The sequence below is a fragment of the Pseudorasbora parva genome, chromosome 19 (assembly GCF_024679245.1).
Source record: "Pseudorasbora parva isolate DD20220531a chromosome 19, ASM2467924v1, whole genome shotgun sequence".
Classification (NCBI taxonomy): domain Eukaryota; kingdom Metazoa; phylum Chordata; class Actinopteri; order Cypriniformes; family Gobionidae; genus Pseudorasbora; species Pseudorasbora parva.
In genome coordinates this window covers 14965644-14978525 of record NC_090190.1, presented here as the reverse complement: position 1 = coordinate 14978525, position 12882 = coordinate 14965644, and the positions used below count along the sequence as shown (strand labels likewise).

The window sequence follows — 12882 nt, the reverse complement described above, 5'->3', positions numbered from 1 at the left end:
GGTCAGTTGACTGGTCCAAAAGTGTTTGGGAAAGTTTTCAGCTGGCCAGGCTGCGAGTCCAGCTAGACCATCTGAAACAGAAGGAGACCAATCGAAACCAGATTAAATCAGAAAAGGCCAGTTTAAGGGGCTGGTAGATCAACTTGCCCATTATAGAGTTGATAGAGAGCATTAGCTTAGGCAATCAATCAATCAATCAATCAAACAATATTTATTTATTTCTAAAACTATCGATCGATCGATAGACAGACAGACAGACAGACAGACAGACAGACAGACAGACAGACAGACACACACACCAAAACATGCACACAAGCGGCTTCTCTGAAAGCATGCGTCCCCTTCAGTCCTGTTTCGTGTCTTGTTACACACTCGAACCACCAAAATACACACACCAGTTTTTTTCTAATACGTTTTTGCAAAAACACTGCTGGCCACTTTCAAGTTGTAGCAATGCTTTCGTTTTCCAGAAATACTGTAAAACACAAATAGTATCATTCTCAGATTTTAAATATTTGTTTTAATATTATTAAATAGATTGTACACACTAATAGCAATATTGTATAGCATATAGAATATCGCATTATTTAAAAAGGTATTGCATATCGACTTTTTCTTCAATATCGCACAGCCCTAATAGATATTTGAATAGTTTGACTTGTATCTAAAACTAAATACATTTGATTTACATCTCAGACAGACAGGTAGATAAGTAGATAGAGCATGACTACAAAAAGCAGCTCAAACTACACGTTTTCATTCTTACACCTGTTACTATTTAAGCTCTTCAAATGACTGTTGGATTCTGGTCAGTTGCTTCTACTTCTACTTGCGTTTAACCACAGGGTCATCCCCCTCTGCTCTGCTAAACAGGAAGTTGAGTTTGTGAGAGCAGGGGGCCGAGGCTTGAGGTTACCTTCATGGCGTGCTGCAGATCTCAGCATCTGCTGTTTGCCTTTCCTGTTTTGACGGCTACTGTCTGGCTTGCTCCAAATAATGCTTTTGGCACCAGCGCACCCTTAACTGCCCCACTCAGGCCTCATATCGTTCCACACAAAAAGAGGAACTGACTTAAACGTACATCCGCTCCCTCTCCCTCCCAACTCCCCAAACACACTGACAAACAAGGAACTCACCGTTCTCTAAACAGGCCTGGGAGAGGAGATGCGCCTGCCTGTTCAGTATGTTTGTTTGACGGGTGAATCTACTCCCACTCTGGGACACGTATCAGTTTTAAAAGACTGATACTGACTTAAGGTTTGTCAGTTATAAGGCATGCCCTCTGCATGGCTGTGAAAATAAAGACATTTATCTTCACTGAATGAACACAATGTTCTTCTCTCTAGGGCCACTGCGGCCTTTTCAGCTGGAATGAGAATCAGTAATTGTGTGGTGAGATGTCCAAATAACAGCCTCTGTCCTACATGTTTATTTGGCTGTAGAACGGTAAGACTGAAGCTTTAGGGAAGAAAGGCTTGTGTGCTGGATAGGAAATTATAAACTGATGGAAGTGGATTGGATTATGGCTTATCCTTTTGTTTAGCCATGGAAAGATTCATTTGTGTATAATAGTTATATTATATAATTAATATGATAATTATGCCCATGAATTTAACATTTAATAGCTAGGTCCACAATAAAAAAATAAATATCTTTAAAACAAAACAAAGGGAATCTAGTTAAAAAAAAAAGTCCTCAAAAATGTAATTGTTTTCATGTTGGATTCCTACTAAAAACTTTTAGACCATTAAAAAAAAAAAAAAAAAAGACCTCTGTGTGTGTGTGTGTGGTGTAATATATATATATATATATATATATATATATATATATATATATATATATATATATATATATATATATATATATATATATATACACACACACACACACACATACATATATACCACACACACACACACACACACAGAGGTCCTTCTAAAAAAATAGCATATTGTGATAAAGTTCATTATTTTGCATAATGTAATGATAAAAAATAAACTTTCATATATTTTAGATTCATTGCACACCAACTGAAATATGTCAGGTCTTTTATTGTTTTAATACTGATGATTTTGGCATACAGCTCATGAAAACCCAAAATTCCTGTCTCAAAAAATCAGCATATCATGAAAAGGTTCTCTAAACGAGCTATTAACCTAATCATCTTAATCAACTAATTAACTCTAAACACCTGCAAAAGATTCCTGAGGCTTTTAAAAACTCCCAGCCTGGTTCATTACTCAAAACCGCAATCATGGGTAAGACTGCCGACCCGACCCTGTCCAGAAGGCCATCATTGATACCCTCAAGCGAGAGGGTAAGACACAGAAAGAAATTTCTGAATGAATAGGCTGTTCCCAGAGTGCTGTATCAAGGCACCTCAGTGGGAAGTCTGTGGGAAGGAAAAAGTGTGGCAAAAAACGCTGCACAACGAGAAGAGGTGACCGGACCCTGAGGAAGATTGTGGAGAAGGACCGATTCCAGACCTTGGGGGACCTGCGGAAGCAGTGGACTGAGTCTGGAGTAGAAACATCCAGAGCCACCATGCACAGGCGTGTGCAGGAAATGGCCTACAGGTGCCGCATTCCCCAGGTCAAGCCACTTTTTGGCTACAGAGAAGCAGCACTGGACTGTTGCTCAGTGGTCCAAAGTACTTTTTTTGAAAGAAAGCAAATTTAGCATGTCATTCGGTAATCAAGGTGCCAGAGTCCGGAGGAAGACTGGGGAGAAGAAAATGCTAAAATGCCTGAAGTCCAGTGTCAAGTACCCACAGTCAGTGATGGTCTGGGGTGTCATGTCAGCTGCTGGTGTTGGTCCACTGTATTTTATCAAGGGCAGGGTCAATGCAGCTAGCTATCAGGAGATTTTGGAGCACTTCATGCTTCTATCTGCTGAAAAGCTTTATGGAGATGAAGATTTCGTTTTTCAGCACGACCTGGCACCTGCTCACAGTGCCAAAACCACTGGTAAATGGTTTACTGACCATGGTATTACTGTGCTCAATTGGCCTGCCAACTCTCCTGACCTGAACCCCATAGAGAATCTGTGGGATATTGTGAAGAGAAAGTTGAGAGACGCAAGACCCAACACTCTGGATGAGCTTAAGGCCGCTCTCGAAGCATCCTGGGCCTCCATAACTCCTCAGCAGTGCCACAGGCTGATCGCCTCCATGCCACGCCACATTGAAGCAGTCATTTCTGCAAAAGGATTCCCAACCAAGTATTGAGTGCATAACTGAACATAATTGTTTGAAGTTTGACTTTTTTTGTATTAAAAACACTTTTCTTTTATCGGTTGGATGAAATATGCAAAAAAAAATGTTAGATTTTGGGTTTTCATGAGCTGTATGCCAATTCATCAGTATTTAAACAATAAAAGACCTGAAATATTTCAGTTGGTGTGCAATGAATCTGAAATATATGAAAGTTTAATTTTTATCATTACATTATGGAAAATATGTATGAACTTTGAACTTTATCACAATACGCTAATTTTTTGAGAAGGACCTGTATGCATGCATGCATGTATGCATGTATGTATGTATGTGTGTATATATATATATATGCCCATATCTCTGCGTAAATCCATGTTTATAGGCACTATTTGTGTGAACCGTATAGAAAGGTCTTCATGCAGCTCTCGCGCGAGTGTATGTCCTTAAATGCATGCGTTTTTATGAATACGCAATGCACGTTTGAGAATGCTGATGCTTCTGAGCAGTTGTGGTTATGATCACTCTCGCTAACTCCCAACCTTCTTAGTCAGCAAAGCTTTGCATTGGTTAAGTGTCTGCTTACAGAAATTACAAACCCAGAGAAGATAAAAGTCTTAAAATTGGTATAAATCCATCTGAGGGAGAGAGTGTCGGCAGGACGGGACGAGGGGGATTTGGATATGGCACAGAATTTACTCAGCAAAAAAATAAAAAATTACAGCGTAAATCAGCATGAAGGGCACAGATGGAGTGGGGTAGCAGGGGAACGGGGTGGAGGTATTGTGTCAGTCACATCATTGCAGGTGAAATGCTAGAGGAAAATACTTGAGAGGGAAGAAAAATCTTTAGGAATCCAGGATGACTCAATACACACACACACACACACAACAAGACATGAAAGAAAACGTCTCAAGTTCCTCAATCAAAGTGGTTGGGTTGCTATGAACATGTGGGCAACTGTGTCAAAGAATAGCACAGACGCTAACAAGCACATTTTTAATTTTTGGTTTTTTTAAGTATAGGAACGGCACTCTGACTAAATATGCCGGACAACCAAGAAATGCATATTAAACTTTGATCATTATTGTTTGCAGGACTTCCAAATTCTACTAAAAAGTCTTTAAAACATGCCTGTCTTTGATGTTTAACGTTCTGATGAGCAGATGGAAACCTAAACTTAAGTGCAGACTGATGAAAGCTAACATGCTAGCAAAAAGAAAAAAAAGAAAGAAAAAAAACGTTGTTCCAAAACAGTATGATTTCTCTCTCATGTCGAGCTCTTCAGTCTATGCAAATACAGTGATTGGGGATGACAAGGAAGATGTAAAATCATCATAGAAATATAAAAACTGCCAATATGACACCAACTACATGTCAAGTCTTCTGAACCCTTGTTGCTGAATGCCTTGAATGAGGATTTTGTCATTTGTGTCAAGTCACCTTTATTTGTACAGTGCTTTATACAACACAGTTTGTTTCAAAGCGGCTTTATAGTGATAACAGAAAAATTATGATAAATGACCAATTCTGCTGTAAAGCAGCTCTAAAAAAAACAACAACAACAGTGCCATTATTCAGGTGAAGTCAGTTAAGTGTTGATTCAGTTCAATACCTCTGAGCTCTATTCAGCTATAAAGCAGCTCTGCCGAAAACAGTGATATCATTATCCAGCTCAGTTCAGTTCTGATAGTGCCAGGGCAGTCAAATAATAACAATAATACTGCTGAATATTAAGAATCTCCAACTAAGCAAGCCAAAGGCAACAATCAAGGAACCAAAACGTGTGACAGAAATGGGAAAACCTGGCTTGGTTGAGGGGTGGGTGGGTGCGGGGGCAGTTCTCCTCAGGACAAACGAATGGACACGGTGTGATTATAATTCCTGGCTGCATCGCAAGTCAGAAAGTGGCTTGATCATTCAGAAATTCAGAAAGCTGTTCATTATCCTCTGACAATCTTTCCCCCATTGAGTTCATTGAGTCTATTGAGTGAGCCGAATCCGAGGAACAGCTCAGTATGTTTTGTGAGCAAATCATTCAGGTTTTGTCAACCAGATAAACCAAATCATTGACTACATCCAGCTCATAAGCGGGACATCAGTCCTTCTGCAGAATTGTGAATAAATTACATTAATTTCAGTTTGTTTCTCACACAAACTAGCCTGGTTAAAACCAGATCATTCTCAGTAGTAACTGAGTTATGGTCTGGCAATAGGCTGACAAGCCTGACAAACATCAAAATGTTTGGTCTGGAAACACACTATTGACAGGGCTCAATCCAAGGGCTAGTTGAAAGATTAAACTTTCGTCGTCCGGTTGGCAAAACTCCGAACACATCTTCCCTTTTTAAGAATGACTTCAGTGCCGTTCTTTGTTCTTTTCTCAGAGAAAAGCTTAACTCCAAGTCTTCCAGAGTCGCGGTCAGAGCTGATTCGAAAGACCGCCGTTCGCCAGTTTCTGCATTTACTAGAAACACGCGTTAGCGCAACTTGGCCGTCATTAGTCGTGGTGGTGGCTTAGCTGTAATTCATAGACAATCATTGGAGCTGTCTTTTCTCCCTCTGCCCACAGTGTCATCATTTGAATACCTTGCTTTTAAATGTAAACCCCCTTTTTCGTTGACAATACTGCTCATTTATCGGCCCCCAAAAACAAATTCAGTTTTTATCTCTGAGATGCATGACTTTCTCACAACACTCTGCTCTACTTCTGCCAACATTTTAATATTAGGAGATTTTAATATTCATGTAGATACCCCCTCCTGCCACCTGGCAGCTGAGTTTCTGCAATTATTGGACTGCCTCAATCTCCAACAGCATGTGGATGGACCCACTCATTCTAGGGGGCACACTCTGGACTTGGTCATTTCCAACTCTCCTCATATTAGAAACCTCTTGGTGTATGATCTGGGTGTGTCTGACCACCAGGCCATCTCATTGGAGCTGCCACGCCCCTCTTCCCTTACCAAAGATTCCCGTCAAATTTGCTTCAGGAACCTGAAAAAGATTAACCAAGACTCTTTAACTACAGACCTTCAGCAATTCTCCTCTGTTGATCTCTCCTCAGTCTCTGAGTCGGTTGACTTCTACAACAAGTCTCTGAGCAGCCTTCTAGATCTTCACGCACCTGTCATAACTAGAATGGTCACCTTCTCGCGCTCAGCACCCTGGTACACCAGCGAACTGCGGAAGATGAAGACGGTTGGGCGCGTACTTGAGAGGCGTCTCAAGCTCTCAGGACTCACTGTTCATAGGCAAGCCTATAGAGATCATCAGAAGGCCTACGCAAGGTGTTTAAGAGATGCTCAGTCACAGTTCTACTCTAGCATCATCAACAATAACCCTGGAAACTCCAAGAAGCTTTTCTCCACTATTAATCACATCCTCAAACCACAAACTCACTCTTTTTCAGAAGCCACAGAAGAGAGGTGCAATAAGTTCATGACCTTTTTTAGGAACAAAGTAGACAACATCCACTTGCTCCTATCTAGCACCTCCGCTCTGCCTGTCCCGTCTGTTGATCCACAGCCAGGGACCTTCCAACATCTCTGCTGCTTCTCCATCATCACACAGCTCGAGGTTGAGGACATCATCAGAAAAATGAAACCATCCACCTGTGCACTGGATCCTTTTCCTACAGCCTTGGTAAAATCTAACCTCAGTGTCTTAAGTCCATTCATTACCAAGATTATTAATAATTCCCTCCAGGCTGGCCATGTTCCTTCATCTCTTAAAACTGCTATCATCAGACCACTTCTGAAAAAACCTACTTTAGACCCAGATGTTAATGACAACTACAGGCCCATCTCCAACCTCCCATACCTCTCTAAGGTGCTGGAAAAAGTTGTTGCTGCACAGCTTCAGGTCCATTTGGAGCATAACCATCTTTATGAGAAATTTCAGTCTGGTTTCCGCTCAGGACACAGCACAGAAACAGCTTTGGTCAGGGTCACAAACGATCTTTTGATGGCGGCAGATGCTGGTTCCCCATCCCTTCTCATCCTCCTGGACTTAACTGCAGCTTTTGATACAGTTGACCATAACATCCTCCTTCACCGTTTACATTCCACCATTGGTCTCTCTGACTCGGTCCACAACTGGTTTTCTTCTTATCTCACTGGGAGAACTGAATATGTTGCGTTAGGAGAAGCTACATCCCTGTCACACAATGTCACCTGCGGTGTCCCTCAAGGCTCTGTGCTCGGACCCACCCTGTTCATACTCTACATGCTCCCCCTTGGCCGTCTCATCAACCGGCATGGGATTTCTTTTCACTGCTATGCTGATGACACTCAACTTTACTTTAGGACAAGTTCATCTCCCTCTGCTGACCTCACACCATCCACTTTGATCACTTGCCTGGATGAGATAAAGGCGTGGATGAAGCAAAACTTTCTGCAGCTAAACAGCTCCAAAACTGAAGCTATCCTAGTCGGCACTCCACTTCAGGTCCAGAAGTCCGTTATCACCAGCATTGCTTTCTCTGATCAGGTCATTCCTCTTTCCACTTCAGTCACGAATCTGGGGGTCAGAATGGAATCACAGCTTACTTTTGAAGCGCACATCAAACACCTGTGTAAGACCTCCTTCTTCCACCTCAGAAACATTGCCAAACTTCGTCCCATTCTATCACTGGCAGATGCGGAGAAGCTTGTCCATGCCTTTATCTCCTCCAGGCTGGACTACTGCAATGCGCTCCTTATTGGCATCCCTAGCAAAAATCTCCAGAGGCTGCAGTGTATTCAGAACAGCGCTGCTAGGATCCTCATGAGGGTGCGCAAATACGACCATATCACCCCCATTCTAAAATCACTCCACTGGCTTCCTGTGTCGTTCAGGATCGAGTACAAGATCTCTCTCCTTACCCACCAGTGCATCCATGGTGATGCTCCCTCCTATCTCAAGGAACTCCTCACCACACAAACAGCCACTCGTAACCTCCGCTCTGTTTCGCTGTATCGCCTCAAAACTCCCACAGCCAATCTCCGTACTATGGGGGATCGGGCATTCTGCTCTTCAGCCCCCAGTCTGTGGAATGCTCTCCCTGACCACCTGCGGACTCCACAGACTATAGATACTTTTAAGCGTGGTCTTAAAACCCACCTTTTTAGCAGAGCTTTTAATTGACTTTTAATTGACTTGCTACTTGTTTAATTTATTTTATTTTATTTTTCGGTTTTATTTATTTATTGTTGTTGATTGTTTTGTTTTTGTTTTTAAATTCTGTATCACTTTGAGATTTTGTTTAATATAAAGTGCATTATAAATAAATTTATTATTATGCCCGCCCACTGACACTATACACGATGTGATTGGCCCGACCAGAGTTTGCCGTTTACAGCTCAGAAGTGTATTGAGAGTTGCTAGTTGACACTCGCGGCAGATAAAATTTAGTCATTTAAGATGTATTAGAACATTTTCAGACTTGAGCATAGTTACGCTAGTTATTTATTTACAAGTCTTTACATTTTTTACTTGATTACCAGAAGAAATCTGGAAGTCTGAGGAAATAATCACAGAAAGGCCAGATACAGTGATCACACTCCTCATCAAAGTAGCCGGTGTAATCCACATCTGGTAGCAGAGTATTGTTCTTTGCTCGGGTTTTAACAAAAAGTTAAAGATTCTAGTCAGAACAGAGTCTGATTCTGTTCCACTGGACAGTGATTATGGTGGTTTTAACCAAACCAGGAAAGAAAAAGCCTCTGCACTCAATTGGATAGACCTACAACCAATCAGAGCAACTGAATAAGTGACGCATGTTGAGAGAAGCACAGTTTCAAAAAGAACTCAACTGCAAGCACGCTGGAAGTAGAAGAAGAAGATGATTATAAACAATCTGTGCCGGTGTTGTAAAGAATTTAAGGATCCACAGAGTACTTACCAACACGATCATCATATTTGAGAGTAATAGTAAAGCTGAATGCATATACGAACAAGTTCTCCATTTAATAAACTAATTCTTCAACCCAAGCGCTCTTTAGTAATGTGGATGATTAGGTTACCGTTGATCATCTGTCCATCATCGTATAAAGTCCGCCCTGACAATCTGATTGGTCCGAACAGCTTCGGTTCAAGCATAGTTACTCCACAACGGATCAAGTCCAGACCAAAATTCCCGACCTTGAATGTTCTTCTTTACTGAACAAATTCATACAGGCTAGAAATGACATGACAAGTTTCACTTTTGGGTGAACTATCCCTTTAGGAAGTACACAGTCAAAATCACAAGTAATTCATGACGTGTTCTAAAACTTTCCAGTAGATATCATCTTTAGATTATTGCACAATTTTCCCTTTTTGTAAGATTATCAGGCAAATTCTCACATTTCAGAAATAAGTGCTCTTAAAGCTTTCATCTTTTTTTGTTTAATTAAAAAACCTTAGATGTGATAAGAGTTAGGAAGATCTCACGAACAAAACAAGAAAATAAAAACCTCCCTAGCCATGAAAAAAACAATCCATAATTCATAGTCTTCTGTCTAGTCTGGGGGCAAAAGTCATAGTGGCATCTATTATTGATCGTACTTATGTTATTAATTCACAATACGAGCTTGAAGAAGAGCTAGACATGAGAGCTGACAATTTCTGCTGTGCATAGTGATCTTCAGAGTACGGCATTATAAATGCTGTCTTAAAGAAACTCTTTTAAACATGAGAGCAATAAGTGCTCAATTCAGTTTGCCATTTCTCCTTTTTAAAACATAAAAAACGGTATCCTTCACTCCACTATTCGCCTAAATAGTGTAAAAAAATACTACAAAAGCACTTCTCTGTTATCTAAATCATGTTATTGTCTGTCTTACAGTTTTACTGAAAACTGCACCAAAAGATTCATTGTCTGAGTGAGTCAGGATGATTCAGAGGGAATCGTAAACTGATTCATACTGTTTTGTAAATCAGTTTGTTTGCCTAATGCTATCAACAATCGACTCACACATGAATCACCATCACTACGTTTCATTCTAAACAGCTGACAGAGAATACGGAACAGACTGATGGCCAAATTATTGTTAGGGAAAATGTACCGTAACAGTAAAGAATGTCAACGTCACTCTACTAAATCATAAGTCTGTAAACCCTGGCTCATAAAATAAGTGTTTTTTGTTTTTGTGGAAAAGTTTATTGAACCTTTAGGCAAAATATAAAAAATGCATTTAAAAAGTATCATCAGGCTTTTATAACTCATAACACAAGAGAGGGGGAAATGGACCAGATACTTAAGGAGGGAAACTAAATTGTATACAGAGGCTCTGAGAAAATATATACACAATTTGCTGCAATTACTGATATTTATTATATTAGGACATTTTAATAGCTTGTAATGTAAATTTGATTAGATATTTATAACAGTTTTCCTGACTGCTTGTATAAATTAATTTAAATAGTTGTCACTCTATACTGTATCTCTCTATAATAAGATTATTTAAATGCTTAATTTTATTATCAAAGCTCTGTACTTTTATTGTGGTTGTCAAAATATATAATGCAATGCAATTCAATGACGATTAAGAGATGTACTTATACTGTACTTTTTCTAAAACAATTATGTATAGATAATCAAGTAAACTTTTTGGACTGAAATAACTTAAGTTTCCATTTTACAATGTCATTTACAATACAAAAAGTTATTCTTATGTCTGCTTTATTAAAACGATAAAAGATTATCTTAGGCCTTTGAAATTTGCATCAAATATAAACTAGGCTAGGGTTAGGACAGCATTCCTACTGTACTGAAAAATAGCCACACTACTACCTCACTACTAAGAAATGTAGTTAAACTACTAGCTTCAGTTTCTGCAGCAATGTTACAGCCAAACATTGCCTGGATGGAGCTGTAACACACACGTGTCTCTGGAGAGCGGTTGGATTTCAGAGTCTGTCACTGGTTCTTCCTGTGGGGGAGGTCAAAGGGGAAAGAGCTAACACAGGGTAACTGAGCGGCCCCTGGACAAAAGAATAGATGGCAGGAGAAAGAGACGTGAGAGAAATGGTGGGAGTCCCATACATCACCCTTTCTCCAAGCCTGCAGGATGCCCCCCGCTCACGATTTGTTACCGCCAGGAAGAAACAGCCCTGTCATTGTGAGCAAGTAGGTCAGTGGACCCCAAGCAGCTGAGAGAACGCAAATCAGTCAAATATACAGCCGAGAGGAGCAAGAAGGACGACGAAAACATTCGTTTTGTACTGGTATTTTTGTTTGACTGCATAAAACAAAAGCTCCACAAAAAAAAAAAAAAATCATTTATTTATTTATTTATTTATTTATTTATTTATTTATTTATTTATTTATTTATTTATTTATATATTTATTTATTTACTTATTTATTTGTTTGTTTGTGTTTGTTTTTGTTTGTTTGTTTGTTTGTTTGTTTATTGGGGAGTCTCATTAAAAGGTTGAACATGTAAAACCTTAAAGTAGTTTGAGACAATCCTGTAATTTTATTTATTTTTAAAACCAAAGTTCAACCAACATACAGAAAAATGAACAAAATGAGAAATTATTAGTCAAATATCAAATATGTCCTTTTATGACAAGGCATGGTTAGATAGTGCATGTCATGTGGTGCAACTGCAAAAACATGAGCAATTAATAATATGATAACTGCAAAATATTATATATCATAAATTATATATATATATATTTTTTTTTTTTTTTTTACTCAACAAAATGTGTACAACTTTTAGAAAACACTGATTAAAGTCTGAACACAAATATAAAGTAAAAAGAAAAAATGCTGTTACTTTTTACTTGGTTATACCACATGACATCTTTAGTCATTCATTTGACACTTCTTAAAGGCAGGGCTCGACATTAAGCATGTTCATGTGCTTGTCCTTCATCCTTCAGACAAGTAAATCGGTCATACACTGGTCCGAGTAAAATATTTGTTTGTCCAGAAAAAGTTTGATTGTGTATGTGTGTGTGTGTGTGTGTGTGTGTGTGTGTGTGTGTGTGTGTGTGTGTGTTGTAACTTGTAAATATAATTTATTCTGAAGCAATATTCTCACCAGTGTTCAATCAGCTTTGACATATTTAAATCTGCATATTTGTGATATTTTTACCTTAACAGCGGAAATTTGTGATAAATATAACTACCATAAGACTTGTGTCACATAAATGTTGACTTCAAACCCTAATGAGTACAAATAGTATATTTATAAGATACTTGCACCTGTGCTTTGACTAGATTTTCTTCACCTCAGACAATCTTAATCATCACTGACTCATGCAATCAGGGTTGTAATCACAATAGACATGGAGAGGGACTCATTCACTCGCAATATTTAGATCAGTGGTTCACAGTCACTGATATGTTGCTTTTTAAATGCTTGATTCTTTAATTTCAGTCCTCAAATATGTGGTTACAATTATCCTTGAATACAATTTAAAACAAGGATTTCCTGCCTGAATTGCAACGATCAATAGTAATGACAGTGCCTGAAGACACCATTAGACAAAACAAGTATGAGTGACAGGCAAATGTGTTTATCTCTATCGCCTCTGGTTACATACATGCACTTCAGTGTGCATTATGTGTTTACATTTGTCCTGAAAGGGCATAGCCAAAGGGTTAATGCAATGAATGACATCGGATATCATTGTCAACCCAGGACACAGCTACAACCACACACACAAAGACATCCATGCAAACACCCACGCAGGGGGC

At 39.3% G+C, this 12882-nt stretch overlaps 1 long non-coding RNA gene across 5 annotated transcripts in view; it reads right to left on the bottom strand.

The window, feature by feature from the left end:
* LOC137047824 (uncharacterized) overlaps positions 1 to 12882 on the bottom strand; it is a 201311-nt gene that overhangs the window by 149541 nt on the left and 38888 nt on the right. The window lies entirely within an intron of this gene.